General features: G+C 38.8%; 1 long non-coding RNA gene across 1 annotated transcript in view; it reads right to left on the bottom strand.

The window, feature by feature from the left end:
- Window positions 1-20,160, bottom strand: part of LOC144612790 (uncharacterized) — a 117,621-nt gene that overhangs the window by 95,468 nt on the left and 1,993 nt on the right. The window lies entirely within an intron of this gene.

Below are 20,160 nucleotides of genomic sequence, written 5' to 3'. Positions count from 1 at the left end.
AAGATGTTATTTTATACTAAAATATACATATTAATTTTTGTTATTAAAACAAAGCTCTTCAAGGAAATTCAAGCTTGTGGTAGTGTTTAGGGCTATGTTCACAAGCCATAAACACTAGACTGTGCCATCAATAAGGCAGCCCCTAGCCACATGTGGCTGAGCACTTGAAATATGGTAGTACAAGCTGAGATATGCTGCAAATGTAAGATACACACCTGAATTGAAACACTTGGTTCAAAAAAAAAGGATAAAACTACTCAATTTCTTATTGAGAAATATTTGTTGAAATATTAATAATAATATTGTTGAAATATTTTAGAAATAATATTTAGATAAATTGGTTTAAGTAGAATACATTATTAAAATTAATTTCAGGGGTGCCTGGGTGGCTCAGTCGGTTAAGTGTCCGACTTCGGCTCAGGTCATGATCTCACCGTGAGTTTGAGCCCCGTGTCAGACTCTGTGCTGAGAGCTCCGAGCCTGGAGCCTGCTTCGGATTCTGTGTCTCCCTCTCTCTTTCTGCCCCTCCCCCATTCGTTCTCTCTCTGCCTCTCAAAAAAAATGAATAAACGTTAAAAATAAAATAAAATTAATTTCACCTGCTTCTTTTTCACTTTTTAAAAAAATGTTGTTACTAGTAAACTGGAAATTATATCTGGGGCTTGGGCTATACTTCCATTGGACAGTGAGTGGACTAGAGGGTAGATATTAGGGCTGTTTATAGTTGGCTTCTCTTCCTTCAAGGTACAAGGTAGAATTGCAGGTCTCTGCCCCCTTGGAAATTAGGTGTGGTCATGTAGTTTGCTTTGGCCAATGAAATGTGAGTGAGAGACGTGCTCTTTTGCACGGTGCATGTAACTGCCCATGCAGACACTGCAGTGCCCTCCAAAGAAACTGTGGAGGTGAACATGAAGACTTAACTGCTGCCATGCTGACTGCCAGCTGAGACTCCTGCTGACTCACCTAAGATACGGAATGTGAGCTCAAAATAGACTTAAAAAAAAAAAAAGCAATCGAGATTTTGGGATTGTTCATTCCTGTAGCATAACCTATTTTTAAATATAGCTTTCTGGTGTGAAGGTGTGCAGAAAAGGATGCCACAGCAGACTGCCCAAACTTGCTTAACTGCAGAACACTTTTGCAAGTATAATTTACTGACAGGATATTAATTAGAAGTCATGAGATAAAATGCATAGACTATATTAGTGAGGACAGAAAAAAATAGGTCACACAGATCAATTAATTGAGCCAATGATCAAAATTTGATTTGCATGTCTTATTAGTCTTAGAATAAAGCCAAAAACAAGTCATTTTTATGCTAAGAATCAACAAATCGAGACCATTTCTTTGACTTTCAAAGTCAATTTTGTTTCATCCAGATTTTCTTATGTGACTTTTTAGAAGTTGTGAGCCTGCTTAATATCAGCAACAAGGTTGCTGATCAAAGAGTATACAGTCTATTCTGAAATTTTGCCTTTAATACATTATAATCTGAAAAAATTCACATTTTCCAGAAAATGAAGAACAATATGATCAGTGTGCTTTGCTATATTTGGGGACTACTGAAGCAGGCTTCTCTAAAATTCAATTATTTCATCCTGAATAGCTCACTTCCTTCTTTTTGTAGAAAACAAAGTCTGTGATTTTTCATTTTCACTTTGAAGCATTTCACTTTTTGCTTGTTTTAGACTGACACAGTTTGTGAGCTATCAAGACTGCTTTTTGTTTAAAACTCTTTTCTCGGGGCGCCTGGGTGGCTCAGTCGGTTGAGCGTCCGACTTCAGCTCAGGTCACTATCTCGCGGTCCGTGAGTTCGAGCCCTGCGTCAGGCTCTGGGCTGATGGCTCGGAGCCTGGAGCCTGCCTCCGATTCTGTGTCTCCCTCTCTCTCTGCCCCTCCCCCGTTCATGCTCTGTCTCTCTCTGTCCCAAAAATAAATAAACGTTAAAAAAAAAAAATTAAAAAAATAAAAAAATAAAACTCTTTTTTCAATTTCAGATCCACAGAGAACATGTTTATAAAGTATAAATATTTTTACATGCAATCAAAACTAAATATTACAAATTAATTTTTATCAAGATATATCACAGGCTTTTAGAATGATTTTTAGTTACCATGCGGTTATCACCACTAATTTCAGGATATTTTCATCACCCCAGAAGGAAACCCTATTCCCATTACCAGCCACTCCCCACTTCCCTCAGCCCCCAGCTCCTGGCAACCACTAATCTACTTAGTCCCTATGGGTTTGCCTTTTCTGGACATTTCTTACAAATGGAATTTAAGCAATATGTGATCTTTTATGTCTAGCTCATTCACTCAGCATAATGTTTTCAAGGTTCATCCATGCTGTAGCATGAATCAGTACTTCATTCGTTTTTAATGGTTCAATAATTTTCCATTATGTGAAGAATATACCACTTTTTGTTTATCCATTCATAAGATGATGGACATTTGTGTTATTTTCACTTTTGGCTATTATGAATAATACTGCTATGAGCATTCATGTACCAGCTTTTATGTGATAATATGTTTTCAGTTCTCCTGGATCAAATTAAGATTTTAAGACAAAAAATATGTTTTAAGACAAAATACAGAACACAGACCTGGGTAAATTCTGCCCTTGTTACAAAGTGCAGATTAAACATTCTCATCTGTGCATCAGCAGGAAGTAACTTTCTGGGTAATAGGGACATGCTGGGAGATTTCCAGCTGGCCTTTTTGGGTCCCATCTTCGTCCAAGCAGGAACTTTCTCTTCAAGCCCCCAACACTACCCTACCCTCTACAAAGTGTCCACACCCCACTCTATAATCCAGGGGGTTCCTGAGCATCTGGGCTGTTACCTACTTGTGGTGAGTCAGAGAGGGGCCCTGAAAAAAATCTCAGAGCACAGATGGCCACCACTCCTGCTGGATGATTGGCAAGCACTATACTGATGACTGTCTATCAGTAGTCCTCTTTGGACCACAACAGGCAACATAGATGAACCTGTGCTTGGCTTCTGGAGGACCTCAGGTTGTGCTGATTCTGGTGGGGACTTATGGTGTCTCGCTTGTATGCTGCATCCCTTTCAAACAATTCCTCCCAATCCTTCCCAGTATATTTCTCCCCATCCCATGAGTTCTTTCTATCGAGTCTGCTTTTCACTACCTCTACAATTGTCTACTTTTCACCAGTATATTTTGAATTCAAGACTCAAATATGCCACCTTTATTTTCTTGTCTTTAGTGCCTCTGTCCATGCACAGAAGGTGACTGGTCATATCTGGCTGCCTGGGGTGGGGGGAGAGGCGAAAGGCCGAAGAGAAGGAATTTGATTTGAAAATACAACTTTGAAAAAAAATGTTTTTTAAGTACGACTTTGGAGTGGAAAGAGGGAAGTAAGGAGAGCACCAATAGATTATTCTCAATATTATCCCTCAATAGCAGTATTCTCAGGAATGCCATACCATTTCTTAATGATAAATTATCCCATGATGCTACAGGTTTGATTTTTTTCTTAGATATTTAAAAAGAAAAAAATCCACTAGTATCAATTCCTCCCCACCCCCAACACTGAATCCTACTGATGCTTGCTACAACTTTAGCCCTCTGTGGGACCCAGTTTTGGAAATGAGGTACCCCAAAGCATGTAACCACAAAGCATCTATTTTGAGCTTAATATCATTAAATGCACTCAATTAGTCCTAGTTGAGGAGTCAGGATAGCTAGGCTATGTTCAAGAAACAAATGACTCCAAACTTAATTGGATCATAACAAGGGCTTATTTCTTACATAGAAATAGATAATAGAAATAGACCTGTATGGGTCTGCTATGGCTATTCTGCATCATCTTCACTCCAGGATCCCCATGGACAGAGCAGCCACTATTTGGAGCATTGCCAGCTGGAGGAAAGAGAGCAGTATAAACTTCACACTGCCTCTTTGCCTTGCCTAGAAGTGACACACATTACTTCCTCCTACATCTCACTGACAAAAGTAAATCACATGGTCATGCCCAAGTTCATACTGGGACCACACCTCCTGGTCAAAGCCATCTCATTCTACCCCACCATCTTTCTTTAACTTTGAATTTCAGAAAGTAGGGATTGGGGTGTCAGACTCTTCCCTCTGAGAAGGCCCTTGGTCCTTATGCAAATTGGATTTCCTCCTCTTTAGCAATGGGTACAGCATTCTATTGACTGACTATTCTACTCCCTACTCAGAGGCAATGTCAAGGTCAGGAGAGCCATTTCAGCAATGGGTTACATAGCTAGGTCTGATCCCAGGCCAGGTCCTGGAGGACTCTAGAAGTCTGAGCCACCATCTTCCCCCTATTCATGATTTCATCCATATAGTGATGTTGACTAGTTATAAAATAAAATAAGTGCCATATCTTGGATATAAAACCATATGATCAGTTAACTCGTTTCAGCAGGGGAAGTAATAAGTTGACAACATTCAAGAAGTTCTCTCAAACATACATGCTTGTGTTTATGTATTTATCCTAAATTTAAAACCCTTCCTTTCTTTGATCACTGTGTCAATTAAGATTATATTCATCTGCAAATAACAGAAAAGGCCCAAAATGGCTTAAATAACTAGTATTTAAGGGAGTATGTTCTTTTTCACATAACATGACATTCTTAAGTTAAGCAAAGCTGGTACTGAAGCCCAGTGATGCTATCAAAGACCCAGGCTCTTTCTTTTTTTTTCTACTACTCCATCTTTAATGTAATGACTTTCACATCCATGTCTGTCAGTTCATTGTTCTCCAATGGTTGCTGCCCCTCCAAGCCTCATGACCATGTCCCAAAAGGAAAAGAACAAGGGACAATGGGCAAGGGGCTTTCTCTTCAGGAGGCTTGGCCTTTTTATTCAGGAAGTGACACACTAGGAGCTTCTCCTTGAGGACTTCTGCCTGTATCTCATTGACCTGAAATATGTTTTTTGGTGCCCTAGCTATACCAGAGGCTGGAAAAGAAGGGAGATAAGGGAAAAGGTTGGAGATTGAGTTTGGGTCAGCCAGCCTACAACATCTGCCACAATCCCTCCTTTGTGAAGTTTTGCCCACTATCTCAGTCTGGTTTGTATGACCCCCACAATGCTACCTATTTCTGTGCCCAAAGTAAGCATTTCTGTTCATTGTATTATTGTATTTTTGGGAGTGGTTGGTATCCTAAGCTTCCTTGTTTGATGCCTCTGCAATCCTTCCTTGGTGAATACCCTAATACCAGTCAGTTTTCATCCAAGTGTGTGTAAGCCATATTACTCTTGGATGATCAAAATTATGCAAATAACGACATGTTTGCTTTCTGTTAGATCTCAGAGACACCAGTTGGTATTAATCTGACCTGTCTGATTTTTCACCATCCTTGTATTTTTAATTCTATTCTTGGTTCAAGTCCCATTTTCTTCATATGGAGATAAACTTCTAAAATACTAACTGAACCTGATCACACTTAAATATTCTCAATTTTGCTTTTCACTATTTTGACTTTCTAATATGAACCATATAGCCCATGTGAAGGGCTTGATATTAACGAGGCAGAGAAAATGTCTATTGTACTCATTCTTCAGAGAAGTGGGTGTCTTTAATTAGGTAAACAAGGAAGACTATAAGTATTTCTTCCCTAAAGAAAAAATGTTTCAAAGTAATTTGCTGTGTCTTACTTAGTATGGTCTACAAGTAGTCCAGTCAAAAGTAGTATAATAATTAGTTGCAAAAACAGTAGCACACTTTCAAAAGGGGGTGAACAAATAAACACCTATGAATTCAAATAGTCTCTGTGCTGAAGCCCATAGTAAACAAAGGTTGGGAGGAAAAGGCAAAGACAAATGTAATTACTGCTAAAGTACTAATGGCCAATATTCTTTGAATTTAGTAAGATGCAGGAAATCATAGAGAAAGAAGGAATTCATACCTGTCTCAAACAAAAATATACATACATATTTAAATGTGAATGTTACAACTATTCAATGTAACAAGAGTTATCTGCAATATGTCCCCACCTGATTCTTACAGCACCATCGTTTCCTTTCCCAATCTTGAGTGGCTTCCAACAGACACATCGAAGGTTGTGTTGAAAACAGTAAAGAGAGAGCATTTTAGGATGTCTATCTCTCTATCATCTGCTGGCCTTCAAAGGAGGATATGGCTTAGCAGCTTCTGTCCTTAGAGCCTCTATCTATTACTCAAGGGAGAAAAGAAATGCCAGAAATAGACAGGAGACAAAAGTGGCCATGTAATTTTGAGTTGAGAAGCTCCAGAAGATTCTGAACATTGGTAGCTAAGCATGATTTCCAGAAAGGTTGCAAACACCAACTGAGGTTTGATTCCTGTCATCTTCTCTGCCATTTCTTCCTCCTCACCAAAAATACACAGTAAAAAGAAGGAAAATAGATTTTTGAATTTAGATTCTTAGAAAAACCACCTAAGGTAGGAAATATTCTACATAGAGAATTTGAAGATAAAACAGATATGGAATCAATATGCAACCCCACATACACTTTATGAGGAGGGCACTTAGGCAGTGAGCAAAACTCTGCCCATGCCAAAGGACACAGTCTTCTAAAATTTCCAAGCTATGCCCAAGCTTCATTTGTAGGTCTAATTCATAAGAACATTAAAAAATGACATTCAGGAGCAAAACAACGGTTCAACTAGCCAATTGTTTTCTCCCTGATGATACGCAGTCTTCTTCTAGGGGAGTCTACTTACGCTACATGACCTCAATCTCAGAGACTAGGAATATATTTGTAACTAATATCTCTATCTTTTCTTTAGTAAATATTTTTATAAACTTAACATCCATAATGCATTCATATCATAATGAATACATATTCACATTCCATAGAATATACATATAAAATTCATATTATATAATATATAACTGTTAGTAAAATATTCACATCACATGAATATTATTCATAACATATTCATATATATTATTTGAACCAATACCAATAGATAATATGTTCCATAGCTATCAATACATATATCCATCTTGTTATGAACACCTAGGTTAATATGTTCTGTATCTGCCACCAGATAAGTAAGACTTAAATTTAAAAATCAGATCAAAGACAATCATTGGTGAGTGTTTAAGATAAAAAGTATGGGGGATATTGGGCAACTGCATTATATTAACACAGTTTTGTAATACACATATAATCAAGGGATTTATGCATCCATCATTGCCCACCATGATAAGTTCTCATACAAAGTGAAAGTAGGAATTATAAAACATAGATCCTTAAAATTAAGGTTGGATTTGTAGACACAGGTACAATCAGAGCTTCAAGGAGCCTTCTGAAGCCTCTAGTACACCTCCTTATTTTATAGAAAAGGAAATCAAAATCAGAGAGGCACTGACTTCCTCAAAGCCATACAATAAGCTAGTAGAAAAGCTAGAACTAAAAAGTAAGGATTTTTGGTTTTGGGGGTTTGGTTTTGTTTTGTTTTTTGCTATTTGTTTTCACTTTTAGTCAAATGCTCTTTCTACATTACCATAAATTTAGAAACTCAAGAATGTATTCCTGCAACTTGTTTCAAGATGGAATAATGAAAACTTTTCAAGTCAGAGACTTCTGGCTGTCCCCCAATAACCATGTTCCCCTCCTTCCATTGCGAAGGAATCCTCATTTTAGGTGGGCACGTGCTTGCCCACTATGCAACCTCATTTCACAGCATTCCTTACAGTTGGATGTGGCCATATTACCAAGTGAGACAAGCGTCCTGTAGCAGCTTCTGGAAGCTTCCTTAAAAGCCAGCTGACATTCACTCGTTGCTCTTCTCTTCCTCCTTTGTTTCTGGTGAGAATGCAGACAAGATGGATGGAATTGGAGCCTCCATCTTGGACCACAAGGTGTCATTAAACTAAATGTCACACATAGTAGACTTAGTCCCAAGCAGCCCTGAGTCAGGGGTACTTCCTTGGGCCATATCTGCCCTGGACTGCCTACCTCCAGACTTTATATGAGAAAAAAATCATCTTCAATCTTATTTATGCCACTATTGTTTTGAGGTAGTACTCCAGACAAATCTAACCCTGATACACAGTTGAAATATACAAACAATTCCTCCATATTTTCATGCTTCCTTTCTGGGTAATCTGGCTTTTCCCCATTTCTATCGCAGCCCCAGGAAAGGGAGGCAAAGTCCCTGGAAGGAGGAGGAAGTTGGTAAGACAAAGGAAAAAAAAGGCAGCCCTTTTTGCAAAAGGGAACACAAGCTATGAGAGCGGTGTGCCCTGATATCCCCACTCCAGGTCAAAGCCCCAGAGGGCCAGGATGTGTCAGAGGAAGGGAGGCAAAGCCCAAAACCAAGGGGTCCTGAAAGGAGTGGCCTCACAGGTGGGCTGGTGGGCATAGGGTGGCAGAGCCAGGCTGGGCAGGGGGAAAGAATGGGTCAGCCCTGAGCCTTCCCTGAGCCAGCCTGCCCCTTCTCCCCTTGCTGTGCTTTGTAGTGTGGACTGCAGTGGGGCTCGCAGAGCCGTGTTGGGGTGGTACTGCCCAGACCGGCCACTGCGTGAATCTTGGGCCCAGAATCACAGGCCAGGAAGGGCTCACATGGGGCTAGGTAACTGGGGAGTCACACCTGCCTGAGGACCCAGACAGAGCAGCCTCCACCGGCCTCCAGAGTAAAGAGTGCCTGGCTGGCCACACTGCAGGCACCGCTCTGGAGGGGCCGGCATGGATTGAAGGGCCTTCCCCTCCAATAGGAGGCCTTATAAAATCTCCATCTATCAGCTGCCATTTTTTATTCCAACTGGAAGAAGCTTAGTCTGATCCTGACATACAAATCGAATGAATTCACCCCAAAGGGGTCCATTAACACCAGAAGATATTTAAGTGTTACTGACAGGCCAGATTGGAGTTTGTCTCACCCTTATTCACAGCCTCCTCTACCCACCACAGCCTTTGACCCCACGCAGGCCTGTTGAAATAAGTTAAACTTAAGGAAGCTACCTTTTCTGTGCACATCTGAATGTTGCATAGGTTAATATTAGACCCTGATAACCCTAATATCAATAGCACTGGATTTTTAAAGATGAGAAATCTGTGTGTAGGCTGCCAATCCTATGATAGGAAGGTGTGGTACTTATACAACATCATGTCCTAAAGCACTCTGCTAAAACAATCGTGTTTATTTGCTGGGTACAAGAGTGCAATTTTTTGTGGCCTCAACGTGAATTCTTAAGTGGCGATTGTTTCTGCTTGGCATCGAAACAAAAAATGTATTTCCCTTATTGTTATTTTGGATACATCTGCGGTCCAGTTGCAACATCTGGAATGTGTTGAATCTAGCTCTTTTTACAAACAAAAAGAATTCTAATATTAATTTTGTTTTTTAAAGAAATGGATATTTACTTAAACTGGAGCTGTTTGATATAAAATGTTCAGAGTGTTAGGAAAAAAACAGATTTGTCTAATTTGTGGCCTGAAACAAAAGCTTTTGTGATACTGGATTCTGGGGGAATTTTGTTTTTACTTGTCAGACTTTGTACAAATGCCCATTAAACATCTGAATGATCTGCTAACAAAGTAGCATTCCTTTTAAACAATGAGCAGAGATGCAAGAAAACCCAAATGATTTTAGACTAAAGACATAGCCAAGCAGTCTTTTGTTCATTTTAAAGTCATGTTTTAAATTAAATAGGAAAAAAAGAAAAATAAATAAATTAAATAGGAATGTTTTTAAGTTCTTTAAAGGAAAATTTATAATTTAGTATTGTGAATTAAAAATTGTGCTAAACTTTCCTATGAGATTAATATTATCCTAAGTTAAAAAGAGATTAAAATCTGAATTTTATATTATACAATGAAGGCCAAAGTTATGCTGTTAGACAAAAGAAGGAAATTAAGAAACATGTACTAAGTGGCCAAATATATTTTTTCCCTTATTGCCTCATTTGAAATGAACTTATTTCTTTTTAGATTCTGAAAGTAATTCATGTCCTACATGGAAAATTTGAAATGATGAAGATAGAGTCACAGTGTTACCTCTTACAGGTAACATAACTACTGTTTTTATATTGAAGTACATCTCTTTATTCTTCTACCAATTTGCTATATTTTAAAAGATCTTAAATTTATCAAACCAGCAATCTGGAACTGCATTTTACTAATCTGAGGGATAATACATTTCTCTTTTTATCTACTTCTGGAACAGTTAAAAATATTAACTAAAAAGAATAGCAACCAATCAACCAATCATTCCACAGGTATTAAGGGAGCTCATCATACCTTATAGTTAACGGTAGTTTAAGAACTATGGAAAACAAAGTACACAGTTGATTTCTGCCTTAAGGAATTTATAGGTTATGTGCAAGAGAAGACTAACATGTGTGAAACCATTAAAAAACAAAACAGGCCAGTAAATATTATGACAGTTTTTATTTTAGTGATTATTAATTGAGATCATTTAAATGAGTCTGTGGCTTTGATTTCAGGAAACAGAAACCCACTAAAAGGAGACTTTACTGGAAAAATACAAGGTATACCTTAGAATTTAAAGCACTGTTATCAGGAATTACTGGTCCTTGATTCAGTTTAGCCCACTGTTCATATCCAATCAGTTGTAGCCAAAAGAAAGAGGTCAATGTGCCATCTTGCGTTGCCCAAAGGGCAGACATGGTTGACCCTTACATTACAGCCATCCCCTCTTCTTTGATAATAGAACCCACTTTCACTTTCAGGCAGTAATGTGCCCAAGCCCAGAGGATGAATCATACCTAGTCCAGGTTAGTTATTATAAATGCATTTCCCTTTTGCCAGATATGCATTAATCCAGATTCCCTTTGAGCTGGAAGTGGATACATCACAAATGATATCTCTGTCCAGTGAGATCTAAAAAGAAGTTTATAAGGAAATATTTTCCTCTCAAATAAAAGAGAGATATTAGAAGAGAATCCCTTTCTTCCTTCCATATTCTTGACTCTCAGGATAAGTCATTCTTTATGGAACAAAGCAAAGAATTCCAGAGGTGCCAATTCAGAGCTCTGATATCACTGAGCCTCAAAACCAATTGCTGGAACTGCTTACATCTAGAATTCATTTTAATACATATACATATGTACATATATATAATATATATATAATTTTTAAATATCAGTATTATTTAGTCACTTTTAATCAGGCATTCAGTTACCTATATCCAAAAAGCATCCAAGATGTTAGGTGTCTCTTCTGGGGCTGTGGCAGAAGTAGTTTAAAAAAAAGTAGTAGTTTAAAGAAAGTAGTTTCTTTCCGAAAGGGGTATGATGACAAGAAGGAAATTACTGGTATATCTGCTATAGTTTTTTTTATGGGCCAGGCATGGTGTTAAGCACTACATACCTATCCTTTCACCTACTTTATCCTTCCACTGATCCTCTAAGGTAACAGTATTATCTCCTTTCATGGACAAGAAAATGGAGCTTCAGAGAGGGTAAGTAGCTTGTCCAGTGTCATTAAGTGCTAGAGACAATGAAAAACTAATGCAAATCCAAAGGACTTGCTATACTCTTTTAAGTTTCACGGGTGTGGCCATCTAAAATTGCACATGACATACTATGGACACTGAAATAGCTATGAGAGAAGAAGATAAAAGTGGAGTGGACAGAAAATTTCACAGAAGGAGAAATTTGACTAGACCTTCAAGAATAGGTCGAATTCAGAGAGGAAAATCAAGGGCATTCCAAATGGAAGGAATACAGAGAAGGCAGAATGAGAAGGGAATGTTGATGAGACAATCTGATCAGAGATATGTGGGATGAGGTCATATATTAAAGGGTCCTAAGAGCCAGGCTGAAAAGGTTAAATTTAATATGATAAAGCTGGAACTAAGGGACACTGGAAAGATTGTGAACAGAACAAAAAAAGCAAAATATTGACAGTAGTCAATGGAGACTGAGTTGGCATGGATTCTAGTCATACAGGGATTGGAATCATCCAGGCACAAAACAAAGAGAATACGATCCGATTTTTTTTTTCTTAACCAGATTATGTCCTATGGTCTGACTGACCAGATGTGGGAAATGACAAAAGAATGTTTCCTTCCACTATTTTTTTTTAAGTATAGGTCTATTTTCTTCATTTCATGTGCCTTTTCTTTCTTTCCTCTCTGATTTTCTTTCAAGTTATGTTCTATTCTTCTGTCTTCTTGCTTCCTTTCCCTTGTCCAGGTTGGCTGAAATGCTTGCTGCATCTAAACAAAACAAAGCACTTGCCAAAAGGAAGTCAGAGTGATCCTGGAATTATAGCTTTTTTTTTTTTTTTCAGTCAATTCCACATAGGACACAGGAAAAATTCTTGGTGGGGAAAAGGAAACAGCTTCTCCTTTTTAGGGTGATCACAGATTTTATTATTGTTTTTTTTATTAACTTATTTTCAAGTTAGTTAACTACGGTGTGGTCTTGGCTTTAGAAGTAGAACCCAGTGATTCATCTCTTACATATGACACCCAGTGCTCATTCTGAAAAGGGCCTTCCTTAATGCCCATCACCTATTAGATCCACCCCCTCCCTCCCAGAAACCCTGTTTTTCTCTGTATTTAAGAGTCTTTTATGGTTTGCCTCCCTTTCTGTTTTTATCTTATTTCTCCTTCCTTTCCCCTATGTTCATCTGTTGAGTTTCTCAAATTCCACATACGAGTGAAATCATATGATATCTTTCTCAGACTTATTTCACTTAGCATTATATAGGGTGATCAAAAATTAATTTGTGTTTGTTAATTATTTTCAGAGCCTTACCTGCTAAGTTCTACATGCTAACCCTGTGAATGTTGTATTTATTTAACTAATGTCTTATTTCTTTTTTATTTATTTCTTTTTTTAATGTTTATGTATTTTTGAAAGAGACAGAGACAGAATGTGAATGGGTTAGGGGCAGAGAGAGAGGGAGACACAGAAGCAGAAGCAGGCTCCAGGCTCTGAGCTGTCAGCACAGAGCCCGACGCGGGGCCCGAACTCACGAGCTGTGAGATCATGACCTGAGCCAAAGTTAACGCTCAACCAACTGAGCCACCCAGGCACCCCTTATTTCTTTTCTCTACAGACATTCTCACTGTAAACTAAGGGGACCAGGGGCCAGAATAGAGCTTCAAAAGTTGTTGGACCTCAGTACGTTGCTGCTCTGAGCAGATTTCTTTCAAATTGTCACATTGCCTAACAAAAACGCAATATACAGAAAAGCTCAGTAGAAATCACACCCCTAACAGTTCTTCCTCTTTGGCAATTCCTTGAGATCCTAAAGAAATGTTCTTTGAAAATAAGGGAATGACTGATTTAAGTAGAAGCTCTTATCTGGTTTGTCTAGGAGGATGTCCAGGAAAGAGGGGATGTGCAAAGGCACTGAAAGGGTCAATAGTTGGGTGTTTACAGCAGAGATTTCCTTTTCTCTCTTGTTTGTGGCTTACATCTCTTTAGTTTGGGGAAAGAAATTCTTGGAAATGGATGTAACTCTGGTTCGTTACACTGGACTAGAACTTCAAGGAGGCACCAACACTGTTGCACCCTTTGCCCAAGAGGCCAACAAGGAAAATAAAGAGGCAAGCCTCCCACAAAACAGTAAGAAAAACATAAATATCCCAAAAGAAAATTGGCCCAAGGCTAGAAACAGGCCATCCATGGAAGAGAAACCTGAACAGTCAACAAACAGAAAGAGGCTCAACTCCATGAGCAATCTGGGAAATGCAAAGTAAAATGAAAACAGATGTCATTTCTTGCCCATCAGGGTGGCAATTAAAGTGTGATAATATCAATATTGGCAGGTGAATAGGCAAATGGGACTCTTACTCACAGCTGTAAATTGGTATATATTGGTACAGCACTTCAAAGGGCAGTTTCATGCTATCTATTAAAATTCGAAATGTGCATATCCCATAACCCAGCAGTCATACTTCTTGGTATTCACTGCAGAAAAATACTCATGTGGCTCCAATTAGACAGGTTTTTTGCATATTATTCATAACAATGAAAAAGTGAAAATAACCTAAATGCCCACTGACCAGGGAATGGCTATATAACTATGATATAGCCACATTATGCAAAATTATGCCAGAGTTAAAAGGAATTAGGTGCCTCTATACAGATATTAGAAGTCTGTTATTAAAGGAAAAAAATCAAGTTATAAGATGCATACGACATGATACTATTTGTGTTAAAAACACACAAACTATTATATATTGTAAATATACTTACATATTGGGTATAAATATATAACCTAACTGTATATTTTCTACAAGTCTACTGAAAGAACTACATATTTTCTATTAGTACAAGTACCTTCAGTAAGTACAAACATCAAATATTCTACATAAGCATACAAAAGGGAATGCCTATTAAAATGTTGGAGAGGATTCATATCAAACTACTAGCAGTGGTTACCTCTGGGAAGGGATCTGGGATGCAGAGTTGGTGGTTCAAAGGGAACTTAAACCTTACCTTTAGTGCTTTTACTTATTTATTTATTTATTTATTTATAAGAAAGGGAAACAGATTTGTGTATTCTCAAAAATGGGTGAGCAAAGAAAAAAAATTTAAACACAGAAAGAATAAAACTATGGAAATGGAGGTGAGAGTGACTAGAGGAGAGTAAAGGAAGATGGGTAAGTTTTACCAGCTTTCTCTCCCTGCTCCTCCAAGTGTCAAACAGCTTCTGCTTCTGTGATTTATGAAAGCCTGCTCAGTGATGCCTCTGGACTCAGAAAATCAGTTTCAAAGTGATGGGGAGGAATTTATGTGTGAGTTGGAAGCCAGTGGTACAGGCCAGGGCTGGAGATGAGGTTGTCAGACACTTTAGATTTAATTTCAACACTTGAGAAAAGGACTAAGAGATTCTCTTACAGGCAAAATTCAGAGGAAAATTTCTTTTCTGTGAAGTGGGTAGCCAAGGGCCGACTGTGTTGGAGCGATTCATCGCTATAGGTTGGTGTGGGTGTTGATTCGGAGGTTTTGCTTCAATTTGATGGAACATCTGAAGTTCTGATCCTACTTATTAATGTAGACATATCAGAAATAACAAAAAAAATATTTTTAATGAGAAAAGACCCACAGCCTCCTTCTTTATTTGGCCACTCTCATGGAAACCAGGGTTGTAATATACAACTTTGTCTCACTGTATTAGCTTTCTTCTACCATGTGGTTTGCTAATATAGCATAATGGTTAAGAAATCACATTCAGAAGCCTAACTGGGTTGAAACCATCACTCTGATATTTACCACCTCTGTGATCCTGGGCAAATTATTGGACTTCTTTGTCCCTTTGCTTCATTCTCTATAAAATTAGAATAATAACAGTACCTATTATTGTCATAAAGATTAGATGAACTAATAAAAATAAAATGGCTAGAATGGTACCTGGTGCATAGAAAACACTACATCAGTTTCAGAAATTATTATTATCGTTACTTTTAACAAGTTAATCACTTTCACAGTCATATATTGAGGCAGGTCTTATGAAGCCATCGTGAAGATTAGGGCAGCTTGGTTCAGACCAACCCCAAAATTCAGGCAACCTGCCTCAGAAATTAAGTGTTGAATGAATAAACTATTATGCAGGCACTAGGGTTAAAGGCGAACAAGCAGGGCTTAAGCAACATTGTTCAGTGGACAGATAGCTCTGCAAGTATGCACCAGGGAACTGGAGATGTATGCTGCTACGCTAGGCCATGTGAACGCAGACCCAATAGAAGCTGAGGCACCCCATTTAAATGGAATTGGCTCAAACTCAGCCTACATGCAGTGGGAACAGCACACATCTCTTCCTATCTGAGAATTCTGAGAGTATGATTTATGCTTTTCCAGGTCACTTCTGGCCCCTGGCTTCTGTTCTGCTAAATTACTTCATCTGTGGATTGCCCGACTGCCCAGCAGGCATTTCCTGGTTATACCATGTTGCTATAGAAGGGGAAAACAGACCAGTTCCTTGATACCCCTCACAAAACACCACTGGCACAAAGCTTTTGTGTATGCAGTAGAACCTTACTCAAGATTACAAACAATAGCAGGGCATTATGTTACTGAGTCACAGAGCAAAGAGGCATAAATCTTTTAGCTGTTAACCCTTTTCTTAAAAGCGCTGGGGCGCCTGGGTGGCTCAGTCAGTTAAGCATCCGACTTTGGCTCAGGTCATGATCTTGTCATCTGTGAGCTCCAGCCCCACATTAGGCTCTGTGCTAAGAGCTCAGAGCCTGGAGCCTGCTTCAGATTCTGTGTCTCGGCCTTTTTCTCTCTACCTCTCTCTCTCTCTCTCAAAAATAAATAAACATTAAAAAAAAAAATTTTTTTTAAGTGCTTTGGCTGACTTCATTCATCACCTATTTCAGTCAATATTCTTTGTTACAAGTAATAGCCACAGAAGTTTTGGCTGATTTAAGCATGGAAGGAATCTCAAAAAGGACTGAAGAACCAGGTTGGAAGTTTGTGCCTTAAGAAATGACACACAAAATCCTGTGGCAGAACTGGTCCAGTAAAGAAGCCTCAGCTGCCACTGCCGGGCAGTGAATTACAGAGCAGTTTGCACAACTGACAAGACTAGACAGTGCGGTTCTAACTGATGCCACAGCTGCAGCTGTTGCCACCCTTCTCCAAATGTATTCTCGGTACTCACTGCTTTGTGGCATCATCAGTCCCCTATTCAAAATGGAGGACATGTGTATTTCATTGATGTTGTCACATGCCCAGGTCTAGCTGCAAGAGAGGCTGGGAAAGCAGTCTCTCCTCCAAAATGTGAAGGATTCTCAAGTCCACAGATGCGAGTTGTTTACTGCAGATGTTCTCTATGTCAGTGCTTCCTGAACTTTCATGTGCTTGTGAGTCATCTGGAGATCTTATTGAAATGCAGGTTCTGATTCAGTAAATCTAAGGTGAGGCCTGAGATTCCACAGCACCCAAGTGATACAAAGCCACTGGTCTGAGGACCGCACTTTGAGTGGCAAAGTTCTATAGCAAAGATTTTCAAATTTAGTTGCATATTGGAGTAACTTGAGAAATACTTTTTAAAAAAAATATTGCTGTCTGGGTCTCACCCTCAGCTGATTTAATTGGTGTGGGGTAAAGCCTGGTAATATAAACTTTTAAAAGCCTTCAGATGATTAGAATGACTCAGATTGCATCTTTCACTTTAGGCTTCAACTTTTTGTTGCTTTTGAAGCTTATCTTTTTTCTCCAAATTCCCAGATTTCCACTTTTAGCCTTGCTTGGTTTCCTTTTCAAATTCAATTACATTCACTCATTATGCAGAACATTTTGACACTCTACCCCTTAGTTCCTTGGACCTAATTTTGCATATCCAAAGCTTAAAAGAGTTCTCCTAATCCAAAAGTATGTAACCTGTTGCCCTGGGAAAGTATGATTTGAAGTGATCCATGGATAAACACTGTTTTAAATTTTAATGTGCATAACTAAAAAAAAGTAACTAACACAATAAATGTGATTTCATAAATACTACTGCTTAGGACAATGAGTCTTTCTTTTTTAATTAGGTAAATAATAATATAGAGATTCAGAGCAGACACAACAAAAAATCATAAAAATGGTTTGTAAATGAATGAAGTTTGAGATTGCTTATACTAATTATAAGCTTTCTAATCAAAATCCCAGGCTTTAGGAACACAAAAGAACTGGCAGAAGAGTTAAAAAAATATCAGACATTTTCCTTCTCCCTTCCCTCTCAGTCTTTGGAGGATAAGGAAGCAATATATAAATTGTGCTACCATTCTTAACACATTGAAATGGCTACTGATTTCAATAATGGCCACTGAGGGGCGCCTAGGTGGCTCAGTGAGTTAAGCATCTGATTGTTGGTGTCTGCTCACGTCCTGATCTCACAGTTCCTGAGATAGATCCCTCTGTAGGGCTCTGAGCTGACTGTGTGGAGCCTGCCTGGGATTCTCTCTCCCTCTCTCTCTCTCTCTCTGCCCCTCTCCCACTCATTCTCTTTCTTTCTTTCTCTCTCTCTAAAAAAATAAAATAAAATAACAGCTGCTGATTTTAAATGACAATTCTTTTTCTATTAAGTGAAGATTTCATAAAGTTGCAGGTAAATACCACCAACATTTGAAAAAAATCATAACCTAGACAAAAATAACTATAAGAATTAAAAATAGATTAAATTCCAGGGGCACCTGGGTGGCTCAGTTGGTTAAGCATCCGACATTGGCTCAGGTCATTATCTCACAGTTTGTGAGGTGGAGCCCCCTCATCAGGCTCCGTGCTGATAGTCTGGAGCCTAGAGCCTGCTTCAGATTCTGTGTTTCCCTCTCTCTCTGCACCCCCCCCCCCCATGGTCTGTCTCTCTCTCTCTCAAAAATAAACATTAAAAAATAATAATAAAAAAAAAGAATATAGGTCAAATTCTTTAACCAGTTAATTTTTTTGAGAGAGAGAGCATGCATGAGCAGGGAAGAGGGGCAGAGGGGCAGAGGGAGGGAGGAGGGAGAGAGAGACAGAGAGAGAGAGAAAGAGAGAGAGAGAGAAAGAGAGAGAGGGAGAGAGAATCTAAAGCAGGCTCCACACTCAGTGCAGAGCCTGACTTGGGGCTCAATCCCATGACCCTGGGATCATTACTTAAGCTGAAATCAAGAGTTGGATGCTCAACTGACCGAGCCACCCAGGCGCCCCTAACCAGTTAATTTTTTGAAAGAAAATGTGTGAAATTTTTTAGAAGTGCTGAGAGCTAATCCACAAATCCATAGAGCCAAAAAACTCCTAAGCAGAAGAAATTTTTAAAACTGCCCCAGTCACATCATTGACACTAAAGAAAAATAGATCTTAACCAGGATTAGATTAATAGCAGATTTCTCAGTAGCAACAGAAATAAGAAGATAATAGAATAGCATGTTCAATATTCTGAGGGGAAAAAAGACCACTATAAACCTAGAATTATATATCCAGTAATCTTTAATGATCAAGAGCAAAATAAGAGTATGTCAGGTGGGAAAAAATCTGAGCACTTATCACGTCACACTCTCATTAAAGGAAATTCCACAGAATTTACCTTAGGCACAAGGAAAAGTATCCAGAAAGAAGAGCTGAGATATGCAAGGAAATGGTAAGCAAAATGTTTTTACAGATGTCGGTGGGTCTAAAAAATATGTCTAATTTATAGAAGGAAAACAAGACAGAACTAAAGTAGTGAATAATAATTGTTTGTAAATATGGAGGAGTTGTACAGAGTTAAAATATCTCAAGGTATTAGTTTTCTACTTTAAGTTTTTTTTGTTTTTTTTTTTAACGTTTATTTATTTTTGAGACAGAGAGAGACAGAGCATGAACAGGGGAGGGGCAGAGAGAGAGGGAGACACAGAATCCGAAACAGGCTCCAGGCTCTGAGCGGTCAGCACAGAGCCCGACGCGGGGCTCAAACTCACGGGCTATGAGATCGTGACCTGAGCCGAAGTCGGACGCTTAACCGACCGAGCCACCCAGGCGCCCCCTACTTTAAGTTTACATGTTAAAATAGTGGAATCACCATACACCTATGTAAAATATACACAGAGTGTATTTCTCTGAATAAGTAATGTTTTAAAATTTTTCATTGTGAATGTTATCTCCAAGGGCCCTTTTCTTATGACCATCCTGTTAAGCCTTTTTTGGAAACATCCCTCTAGGGTGGTTTTATGTTTGTTTCTGCAAGGCATTCCAGATTCCTTTTCTGAGATCTTTCTGGGGAAGAGGATGGGGTTGAAGAATCAATTTCTAGGTTTTGAGATTCCAATAACATGCAAGTGCTAAAAACTAAACTTCAAATTCTCTGTGAAATGCAGACATAGGGTTTCAAAATTTCACCACAGTTAAATAATTTTTTTCTTTTCACGCAGAAATGGGGCAAACTTCTTCATCTGCTTATCTACTGGCGGGGGGGGGGGGGGGGGGAGGTTTATATCTTCCTTAGTCTACCCATTTCCTGAGGATGATGTCTTTCAGGGACAATAGCTTTTTGTACTCAGTTCTAGCTCCACCTTGAGCTACTTCAAACCCTTACCTCCTGCCTATATACTTCCAGACCTCAAGTCAGAGACTAACAATATCTTGCACACCCGCCTGCCCTTAGCATATAACTATCCCGGTTTGCCTCAGACCTGGTTTCATGAAGTGTGGGAGGTTTTCAGTACTAAAACCAGGAAAGTCCAGGGCAAACTAGTTGACTGGTCATCTTACACCCCAGCCCTCATAGGACTAGAGAAGAATTAGTTCAA

Source organism: Panthera onca, chromosome C2 (assembly GCF_046562875.1).
Source record: "Panthera onca isolate mPanOnc1 chromosome C2, mPanOnc1 haplotype 2, whole genome shotgun sequence".
NCBI lineage: Eukaryota > Metazoa > Chordata > Mammalia > Carnivora > Felidae > Panthera > Panthera onca.
The sequence above is the reverse complement of the archived record's forward strand: the minus strand, read 5'-3'. Positions and strand labels throughout refer to the sequence as shown.